Raw genomic sequence first — 11,480 nt, forward strand, 5'->3', positions numbered from 1 at the left:
GCATGACTTAGAAAGAAGAAGAGGAGAGGAAGAAGAGGAGAAATAAATAAGAAGAAGAAAAAAGAAGAAAAAGAAGAGGACAAGAAGAAAGGAATAGTGGAGAAGAAGAGAAAATAGAATATTCTATTTTCTCTTCTTCTCCACTATTCCTTTCTTCTTCTCCTCTTTTTTTTCTTCTTTTTTTTCTTCGATCTTCTCCTCTAGCTATTCCTTTCTTCTTCTCCTCTTTCTTCTTCTTCTTCTTCTTCTTCTTCTTCTTCTTCTTCTTCTTAATTTTGATCGGGAACGAGCGTGTCGAGGATCGCCGAGGGGTCAAGGGTCGGGAACTAGGGTAGAGGGTCGAGGGTCGTTAAGGGGTCAAGGGTCGAGGGTTTCAGGGTCGAGGGTTCGAGGGTTCTATAGGGTCGAGGGATTGAGGGTCGAGGGTTCCAGGGTCGTCTAGGGGTCGAGGGTTCCAGGGTCGTCGAGGGTTCAAGGGGTCAAGGATCGCCGAGTGGTCGAGAGAGGTTTCCTAGTGTCAAAGTATTGAAGAAATCCATGGCTTCATCATTAGCCGGAAGTAACCAGGGCATGACGAAGTCCTCCAAAGTTATTTTGGAATGGTGTCCCGGATAGGATAATTTGCCTTTTTGTATGAATTTCATCAAAGGCCTTCCAAATAGCGATATTTGGAAGGTTCTTGCTGAACTTTGTACCAAAAAGCGAATTATCCTATCTAGGAATCCGTTCCAAAATAACTTTGGAGAGCTTCGCACCATCATGCACCTGTTACTTTCGCCTAATGATGAAGACATGGTTTTGTTGAATCCTTTTACACTAGGCAACCTCCCGCCCCCTCGGCGATCCTCTCGAACATGAGAGGAAGAAGAGGATCGCCGAGGGGTCGACGGTTCCAGGGTCGTCGAGGGTTCGAGGGGTCGAGGATCTCCGAGGGGTCGAGAGAGAGATTTCCTAGTGTCAAAGTATTGAAGAAATCCATGGCTTCATCATTAGCCAGAAGTAACCACGGCATGACAAAGTCCTCCAAAGTTATTTTGGAATGGTGTCCCGGATAGGATAATTTTCCTTTTTGTATGAATTTCAGCAAAGGCCTTCCAAATAACGATATTTGGAAGGTTCTTGTTGAACTTTGTACCAAAAAGCGAATTATCCTATCTAGGACTCCATTCCAAAATAACTTTGGAGAGCTTCGCACCATCATGCACCTGTTACTTTCGCCTAATGATGAAGACATGGTTTTGTTGAATCCTTTGACACTAGGCAACCTCCTGACCCCTCGGCGATCCTCTCGAACATGAGAGTTAGAAGAGGATCGCCGAGGGGTCGAGGGTTGCAGGGTCGTCGAGGATTCTAGGGGTCGAGGATCTCCGAGGGGTCGAGAGAGAGATATCCTAGTGTCAAAGTATTGAAGAAATCCATGGCTTCATCATTAGCCAGAAGGAACCAGGGCATGACGAAGTCCTCCAAAGTTATTTTGGATTGGTGTCCCGGATAGGATAATTTTCCTTTTTGTATGAATTTCAACAAAGGCCTTCCAAATAACGATATTTGGAAGGTTCTTGCTGAACTTTGTACCAAAAAGCGAATTATCATATCTAGGAGTCCGTTCCGAAATAACTTTGGAGAGCTTCGTACCATCATGCACCTATTACTTGAGCCTAATGATGAAGACATGGTTCTTTTGAATCCTTTGACACTAGGCAACCTCCCGACCCCTCGGCGAACCTCTTGAACATGAGAGGAAGAAGAGGATCGCCGAGGGGTCGAGGGTTCCAGGGTCGTCGAGGGTTCGAGGGGTCGAGGATCGCCGAGGGGTCGAGAGAGAGATTTCCTAGTGTCAAATTATTGAAGAAATCCATGGCTTCATCATTAGCCAGAAGTAACCAGGGCATGACGAAGTCCTCCAAAGTTATTTTGGAATGGTGTCCCGGATAGGATAATTTGCCTTTTTGTATGAATTTCAGCAAAGGCCTTCCAAATAAGGTTATTTGGAAGGTTCTTGCTTAACTTTGTACCAAAAAGCGAATTATCCTATCTAGGACTCCGTTCCAAAATAACTTTGGAGAGCTTCGTACCATCATGCACCTATTACTTTCGCCTAATGATGAAGACATGGTTTTGTTGAATCCTTTGACACTAGGCAACCTCTCGACCCCTCGGCGATCCTCTCGAACATGAGAGGAAGAAGAGGATCACCGAGGGGTCGAGGGTTCTAGGGTCGTCGAGGGTTCGAGGGGTCGAGGATCGCCGAGGGGTCGAGAGAGAGATTTCCAAGTGTTAAAGTATTGAAGAAATCCATGGCTTCATCATTAGCCAGAAGTAACCAGGGCATGACGAAGTCCTCCAAAGTTATTTTGGAATGGTGTCCCGGATAGGATAATTTGCCTTTTTGTATGAATTTCAGCAAAGGCCTTCCAAATAACGATATTTGGAAGGTTCTTGCTGAACTTTGTACCAAAAAGCGAATTATCCTATCTAGGACTCCGTTCCAAAATAACTTTGGAGAGCTTCGTACCATCATGCACCTGTTACTTTCGCCTAATGATGAAGACATGGTTTTGTTGAATCCTTTGACACTAGGCAACCTCCCGACCCCTCGGCGATCCTCTCGAACATGAGAGGAAGAAGAGGATAAAAAATTAAGAGGAAGAAGAAGAAAAAAGAGGAGAAGAAAGAATAGAGGAGTTCTTCTCCTCTATTCTTTCTTCTCCTCTTTTTTTCTTCTTCTTCCTCTTTTTTTTATCGGGAACGAGGGTCGTCGAGGGACATAGATGTAGTGTCGTCGTTGTCGATATATACCCCCTCCCGATAGCTTCAACACGTGGGGAGGGGGGGTTCGATATTACCCCCTCCTTGAAGCGTTCTCGAGGCCACCCCAAACCCTTGAAGCGTTGTCGAGGCCACCCCAAACTCTAGAGAAGCAGCGTCGAGGCCACTAATTAATATATATGATTCCTTACTATGATTAGGTAGCTAGTTCTACGTTTGCCACTAATATATCCATCTGTCATGTTTGAATAATAATTTCCATGTTGTAAATATTTGTAGAAACTATGGACACCGCCCGAGACGAAGCAAAAGAAGCGTTGTTGAGGGACATAATCGCAGAAGGAAGTGATGCCGTCTCGTTGTTTCTCAACGACACCGATGGTCTGGAAGGAGAGGATGAAGAAGCTGGCTACGGTGACCTAATGCCGATGCAAGAAGAAGAACATGAGGACGGCTCCGGTGACCCAATGCCGGTGCAAGAAGGAGACCGTGATGACGGCTTCGGTGACCGAACCGAGTCCGGCCAGGTATATATATTAGTTAAGCCTGTGCTGACTAGCTGATTGATGCATTCATTGTTTTGGTATGTACACATATTAATTAAGTCTTTGTTCTTTTTTCTAGCCCTCCGGATCGAGCACAACTTCGGTAAAGAGACGAGGCCCGAAGAAAAAGTTGAGCTCGGATGAAAAGTTTGAGATCATAGCAATCGCGCCCGACGGCCAACCGATTGAACCCATCTGAACAAAGAACGCATTTGTTGCTCAGTGCGGGGTTCTGGTTAGGGACAAGATCCCGATAAGCATCCAGCAATGGTTTAAGCCGGCTACAGAAGACCCTGAGGTGTCTTATGTCAATGATATGTAGAAAAATGATCTTTGGACTGAGCTGAAGTCAAATTTCACCCTACCGCCAGAGGATAATCCAGAGAACCCAGTTAAAGAGCAATTAATCAAGTCTTTTGCTCTTAAGAGGATGGCAGAACTATTCAGGAGGTGGAAGAAAGAGCTGAATAAGTTTGGCGAAAATAATGAGACACCAGAATTCAAGGGCAGATATGAGAAGATCAGAGATCACTAGCCCGCATTTGTGGCCCACAAGACATCAGAAAAGAGTAAGAAGATGTCGGCGACAAACAAGCAAAATGCTGCGAAGAAGAAGCTTCACCATCGCACGGGGTCAGGTGGCTACCTCGTAGCTCGGCCTAAGTGGGCCAAGACTGAGAATGATCTGGTTGATAAAGGGATCGAACCAGAGACAATTAACTGGCCAGACCGTTGCCGGACTTGGTTCTTCGGGGCTGGTGGAACCTTGGACCCTGTAACAGGGAAGTGCATTTGGACGAATGGTCAAATGGACACACCAGTCAGGAAGCTTAAGCAGTATATCGAAGCAGCGTAGCAAGGGAAGTTCTTTCCAGACAGAGAGAACGACGAGCTCACAATGGCCCTCGGGAATCCTGAGCACCCTGGACGGACACGAGGCACGCCAGGCTCCATTCCGTGGAAGGTTGGGTTTCCGGACGCAGGCGGTTACAAATCCCATGAGAGGAGGAAAAAAGTGCAGCAAACCCAAATGCAGGCGCTGCAAGCAAGGGTAGACGCGATAGAGGAACGAGAAGCAAATCGCAGCAAACGTACTGCCGAAGCTTCCCCCGAAGCTACCCCGCCATCTCAGCGCAGAAGCAGCGTGGCTTCCACCGAGCTGCTTCAGCCGGAGCATGCCTTGACGGCTCCTACCAGCTATCCCGTGGATGCTATCACGGAGTCTCAAAATTGCCACCTTATGACGCAATGGATGAATTTGAAGGTCAAGGCGGCTATTGTCTTTGTTTATCCTACTGAACCCGGCGCAACTTTTCACTGCCGGTCGATTCCAGAAGGATATGCTAGGGTGATGGTGGATGAAATAACGGAGGGATTTGAGGACCTCTAGCTTGACCACCCTACCGGTGAAGGGGAGACTCGGCTGGGGTCTGCTCTGAAGACTCCATGCCTATGGCGGAAGGAGCTCATCAACCTTCCGAACTTGACGCCCCCGCCTCCTCCTCCTCCTCCGGCGAGTCAGGGCACTCCGCCTCCTCCACCGCCTCCTCCTCCGGCGAGTGACGATCAGGGCCCTCGGCCGGATCCTTCTCCGGCGCGTGGCGGCACTCCGCCTGCGCCGGCGCGCCCGAGCAGCCAGCCTCCTCCTTCTCCGCCTCATCAGCAAGGGCAGAAGAGACCCGCCGCCGTTCCGGCAGCTGCTCCGGTGCGTTGTACTCCTTCTCCTCCGCCTCGTAAGCAAGTAAAGAAGACAACCGCTTCGTCTGCTCGGCCGGCGTCTAGCAGTACAACCAGAGGCGGGAGGACATACAGATTCGATCCTTGTCTGAAGAGTCCACAGAAGTTACCATACGAGAGGACCACAGAGGAGAACGCGAAGATCGCGCGAACCGAAGTGGATGACTGGTTTCAAGGGTTGAAAGCAAAGAGACATCCACCTCCGGAGGAGAAGGTAGATCTGGTGAAAGTGAAGTGCACTCTGGCTGCCCTGGCAAAACCACCCAAGTCTCCGCCAAAAGGCAACTATGAGTGCATTATTGCAAAGACATGGGCCGAAGCGGAGCAGTCGGGAAGTACAGTCAGTGATCAAAGGCTGAAAGAACGACGAGCAGCTGGGAAACAAATTGCCCAGCTCGGCGAACAAGTGAAGCAATCGTGCCCCCCGCTCAAGGTGCCTAGCGACATCGTCGATCCGAGGATGGTGCCCGGTTATGGCAATGTTGACGATTACCTGCCCGACGATGTACATTATGATCCCATGGAGGTGCAGATACACAGATACGAGTACGGCAAGCCTCTCGTCAAAGATGAAAAATCTTTAACAACGATGACGCGAAGATTACATGATTGGTACTTGAAAATATGCAGAGAGTCTGGGGGAGGAGTACTTTGTATGCGAGAGTTAAGCCGGAGCATGACCTCGTTGGAATTGAACTGTTGCCTATTCCATTTGAGGAGTTCTATCAGTTTTTCAATCAATTGGCCCACGATAAAACAACGATCACCAGCTACTGTCTGTAAGTACTACTACTTTTGTCATTAAGTCTCTCTCTATATAGCTCATCTCTTTCATTGCATGTATTTATAATTATCCTCACTATATTATGCAGATTGAAGATCGCCGAATTGAAGAAAAGACAAATCGGTGATATTGGGTTTGTTAACACATATCTCATAGATGCAACTGAGGTTGAACATCGTCTCGAATATACCGAGGCCAACTTGCTACGATCATTCAAAAAAAATGAAAACAAAGATATAATACTCTTTCCTTACAACTTCAAGTGAGTGTTACTGTCTTGTGCATATTCGGTTTCCCTTATATATTAGTCCAGGTTATAGTAATGTAATTGATGAGTTATGCATGCGTGTGCAGTTTCCACTATATTCTCCTAGAGATTAGGCTTGAGCAGGGAGTAGTAACCGTCTTGGACTCTAAACGAAAAGATCCCCAGGAGTATGCGGACATGACTAAAATCCTCAAGAAGTAAGTTAAATCGATCATTATCGACCATATCAGCAACTTTGTTCATTTCCTGATATCAAGTAATTGTTTTCTTTGTCCGACAGGGTTTGGAGAAAATTCACCAGAAAAGTTCCGGGACTGCAGAAGGAGCTGGAATTTAGACAATCGAAAGTAAGTACTATAGTAGCATGTTCCGTGCATCTCCTAGTGATTCAAGCGCTAGTTTCATCAATACCATTTAGCATTCTTGCTTATCAGTTTGATTGACCTCTATTTCTTGTAAAGTGGTTGTGGCAGGAACAAGGGAATGATTTCTGTGGATACTACATCTGCGAGTCCATCCGCCACACGACCTGTGTGCGGGGCGGGTACTCTGACGAACAATATGAAGTACGTAAATAACAACATTCACAATTTTATTTTATTACCATCATTTGTGTTGAGTTTCATTCATTCATATATATATGTATTGACCCCCTTCTTCAAATTAGATGTTTCGGAAGCGGGATGAACTCCTAGCACCAGCTCGCATGCGAGCAATTCAAGAGGAATTGGCGGCATTCTTTCTTGACCACGTGATCGCTGAAGACGGAGAATACTATGTGGACCATGAGTCCGTATGATTATATTTGTAAGAGATAATTATTGTATATATGTAGCCGCATAAGTAGAAAAATGGCCTTCAGTCCCGGTTCATAAGGGCCTTTAGTCCCGGTTCTGGAACCGGGACTAAAGGGTCGGTAGTAATGCCTATCCCTTTAGTCCCGGTTCAATCCAGAACCGGGACTAAAGGGCGCGGCCATGTGGAGCTCCACCTTTAGTCCCGGTTGGTAACACCAACCGGGACTAAAGGGAATTTTATGATTTTTTTTAAAAAAAAAAATTTGAAATTTTTTTTGAATTTTTTTTGATTTTCAAATTTCTAAATTATTTTAACATCTAGTCTGTAAGCACCACCCCTCATCACTTCTCAATTTATACTCTAATCACCCCTCATCATTCCAAATCATCTAACTTCCCGAACGGTCACCCATCCTCCCACTCCCCGAGCCTGAGCATGCTTAACTTCCGGGTTCTATTCTCCCTCGCTCCAAGTCCGCACTTGTTGTTTTCCTCACAATACTAAGATGTCAATCCTATTAACCTTCAGGAATTTTGCTTGAGCATGAAGTGACACATTTCATAGTTTGATTTTGAAACTATTGTTTTAAAAAACAATAATTATTTAGTAACACTAATATTTCTTGAATAATTAGTTTGACCACTGTTTGACCACAATTTGACCACAGTTTGACCAGATTTGACCAAAATTGAAATAACAGAAATAATTATTAGTAACACTAATATTCTAGAATAATTAGTTTGACCATTGTTTGACCACAGTTTGCCCACTGTTTGAATTTTTTTCGATTTTTTTCACTCTAGATCTTAAAAGCCCCGTAACTTTTTTCTATTAGGTTTTTGAGGATTTTGAAAATGTTTAACGGGGTTCCGGTTCGTGCCTCAAACCGGGACTAAAGGTCTAATCTTTAGTCCCGGTTTGAGGCACGAACCGGGATCAATGGTTGTGGGCCAGGAGCGAGGCCCATTGGTGCCGGTTCATCCCCCCAACCGGGACCAAAAGGTCCAGATGAACCGGGAACAGTGGCCCACGTGGCCCGGCCGGCCCCCTGGGCTCACGAACCGGGACCAATGCCCCCATTGGTCCCAGTTCTGAACTGAACCAGGACTAATGGGCTGACCCGGCCTGGACCAAAGCCCTGTTTTCTACTAGTGCCGGTAGTATCGGATAGATATACGAGAACTTGTTGTTCGACCAATCTATCGGAGAAGGAGAGGTGGTCGATATCACTTCTCTCTGTATGCATATATGTTCATGACGATCTTCTGTTTCCTTCGTTTGCTTACTAGCTAGCTAGTGTGCCTAGTCCTCTCTATACGTATGTATAGTACGTAGCGTCGACCAAGCACGGACATAAGAGAAGACACTTCTCTCTATTAATTATAGCTAGCTAACACAATATATGAAACACCTAAATTAACCCCCCAAAACCCCCAAACACCCCCCCTTTAAAAAAAACAAAAACCCCAACCACAGAAATGCTGACGCGTGGATGCCTATTGGTCCCGGTTGGTGCCACCAACCGGGACCAAAGGGTCTCCTGCCTGGGCTCTGCAGATAGGCCACGTGGAGGCCCATCTGTCCCGGTTCTGGATTGAACCGAGACTAAAGGGACAGGGCATTAGTACCGACCCTTTAGTTCCGGTTCCAGAACCGGGACAGAAGGCCCTTACGAACCGGGACAACAGACCCTTTTTCTACCAGTGTACCATTGTAGTAGTGGTGCATATACATACGCGCACAACAACAAAGTAATATAACTATATATCGAAATAATTCATACTTGCTTTCTCCCTTATATAGTAGGTGGTGTCAAATTCTTGCTACTATGACATGAAGGCTTCATTCAGACCAGTGATGATACTTTGCGCAACATAAATGGGAAAGTAGAGGCACTCTTCCATATAATGAAGTTTATAATATATGTGTTTATATTGTACTATAATTGTTTGAATAACTTAGCATATGTTCAGATGTATGATATCTGTAATTTAAGCGCTTGAATTTTACATATAAATATAATTTTATTAATAAATATGTACCCATATAATAGCTAGGCCGTGTAGTTGCACGCGTAGATGACTAGTGATTACAATCTTGTTTGTGAGCAAGTCAAGCTTATCTAGTTTACACGTAACAACTTGTAGAACATTACAAAATTTATGCTTGCTAATAACTTCTAGAACACTACAACACTTGACATGTAAAAGGAATTTGATGAGTCATGGCCTACTAAAGCAAGTTACATTACTATTCTTATCTATCCTAAGAGACCACACAAGATTACAAACTAAGTACCGTGACAGCCATGCTTATCTAGTTTATGCGTAACAATTTGTAGAAAATTACAAACTTAGTTTCAGAAAAATAGGCAATCTAGATTACTGTTTGATCTGTAAAGTAAATAAGATGAGTCATGCGTGTTGTCACACCTTTTTGGTGGTGGAATGATAGTGCAACAACAAGGAACTTTAATGACCAGTCCAAGAATACACTTGTAAGTAGTGCCACCAAACATAACATACCAAATTATGATTTTGAGAAGCATCCAAGCACTTTCCACACAAGAAAATGCCAATTATGAAAGAGATCATTCCATGGCAGCTATAAATAGCCCCGTAGCATGACGACCATGCTTCCTCATCCATCATTCTCATAAGTAGAGCGCATCATTTAAGCCAAGCAAGCTGTGGTCAATACAAATCCACCATGAAGACCTTTCTCATCCTTTCCCTCCTTGCTATCGTGGAGACCACCGCCACAACTGCAGTTAGAGTTCCAGTGCCACAATTGCAGCCACAAAATCCATCTCAGCAACAGCCACAAGAGCAAGTTCCATTGGTACAACAACAAAAATTTCTAGGGCAGCAACAACAATTTCCACCACAACAACCAGATCCACAGCCGCAACCATTTCCATCACAACAACCATATCTGCAGCTGCAACCATTTCCGCAGCCGCAACTACCATATTCGCAGTCGCAACCATTTCGACCAGAACAACCATATCCACAACCGCAACCACAGTATTCGCAACCACAACAACCAATTTCGCAGCAACAATAACAACAACAACAACAAATCCTTCAACAAATTTTGCAACAACAACTGATTCCATGCATGGATGTTGTATTGCAGCAACACAACATAGCGCATGGAAGTTCACAAGTTTTGGAACAAAGTACTTACCAGCTGTTGCAAGAATTGTGTTGTCAGCACCTATGGCACATTATTCTGCATCAACAACAAAAACAACAACAACAACCATCGAGCCAGGTCTCCTTCCAATAGCCTCAGCAACATTATCCATCAGGCCAGGGCTCCTTCCCGCCATCTCAACAAAACCCACAGGCCCAGGGCTCTGTCCAGCCTCAACAACTGCCCCAGTTCGAGGAAATAAGGAACCTAGCGCTACGGACGCTACCTGCAATGTGCAATGTCTACATCCCTCCATATTGCACCATCACGCCATTTGGCATCTTCGGTACTAACTGAGAAGAAAATAACTCTAGTACTAGATATACTAGTACACTTCCCGTGCGTTGCCACGGGCTTTTTCAAATTTGTACTGACTGCAAACACGATGCATGTGAAATTTGACATGTATAGAAAAGATGGATAGTAAAAGATGAAAAATAGTTGAAATCCACTCCACTTGCAATAATTTCGATAAAAATGTAATTAGCCGACTTGTACTATGAGATCTGATCCACAAAGTAGAAAAGTGGTACAAAAACATACACCCTCCACCCGCAAGTACTTGTCGGAGAAATGGATTATCCATTCTCCGAGAAGTATTTCTGGACAGAGAGAGTACAACTATTTGTCGTGCACTTTACTTTAATTGATGGATATCACTTGCATGCCTTTTTATGCTTAAGACCAATAGTCTCACAAAGCATGTCCATTGTTATTGTTCAATAATTGAAGACCACACTTGGGAGGATTTTGTTCCCTCAGAACAAATGTTCGAAGATACTACAACCAGAAACTTGATTGCATTATGAACTTGCGTGGAAAATTATTACATATGAAATTAGGCACTTGGAGGTTACCATTTAGGAACTACTACAAAAAAGCACATTATTCCTACCATTTAGTAACCATTGCTGCATAAAATATTTCAACCCTTTCCCATCTACTATTCATATCTCAAATGATTTAGGACAGTCCGCATCTACTTTTCCTGGCTCAAATGGATTGAGGTCCGTCCAGCTGCACTCAACTTTTAGAATATTTCTTCTTTCAAGGTCATGAAAACAATCATACAGTAAGATCAATGGTGATCATAAATGTCATTTGTAATTAAGTGATACTACATCCATCCGGAATTACTTGTCGCTCAAATGAAGCTAGAACATGATATTATTTACAATAGGTTCTCCTCTCAGCATGTAACCACTCCGCCGACTATTGCACACAAACTTTGGCCTTTCTCTCCTCACAAAAACATATGAGCTCTCAAGGCAACACGGTGAGTGTCTATTTCTTATGGATATCACAACTGTTGTAATATGACATGTCGACACATTTTCTTTTCAATGGAGTGGTGTCTAGCCCACACAAATGCAACACTTTT

General features: G+C 44.5%; 1 pseudogene; it reads left to right on the forward strand.

Moving 5' to 3' along the window:
* The first annotated feature begins 9,525 nt into the window (after positions 1 to 9,525).
* Positions 9,526 to 10,781, forward strand: LOC125516056 (alpha/beta-gliadin A-I-like; annotated as a pseudogene).
* The last annotated feature ends 699 nt before the right edge of the window (positions 10,782 to 11,480 follow it).

This window comes from Triticum urartu, chromosome 6A, assembly GCF_056163025.1.
Source record: "Triticum urartu cultivar PI428250 chromosome 6A, HENAU_Tu73, whole genome shotgun sequence".
Classification (NCBI taxonomy): Eukaryota; Viridiplantae; Streptophyta; class Magnoliopsida; order Poales; family Poaceae; genus Triticum; species Triticum urartu.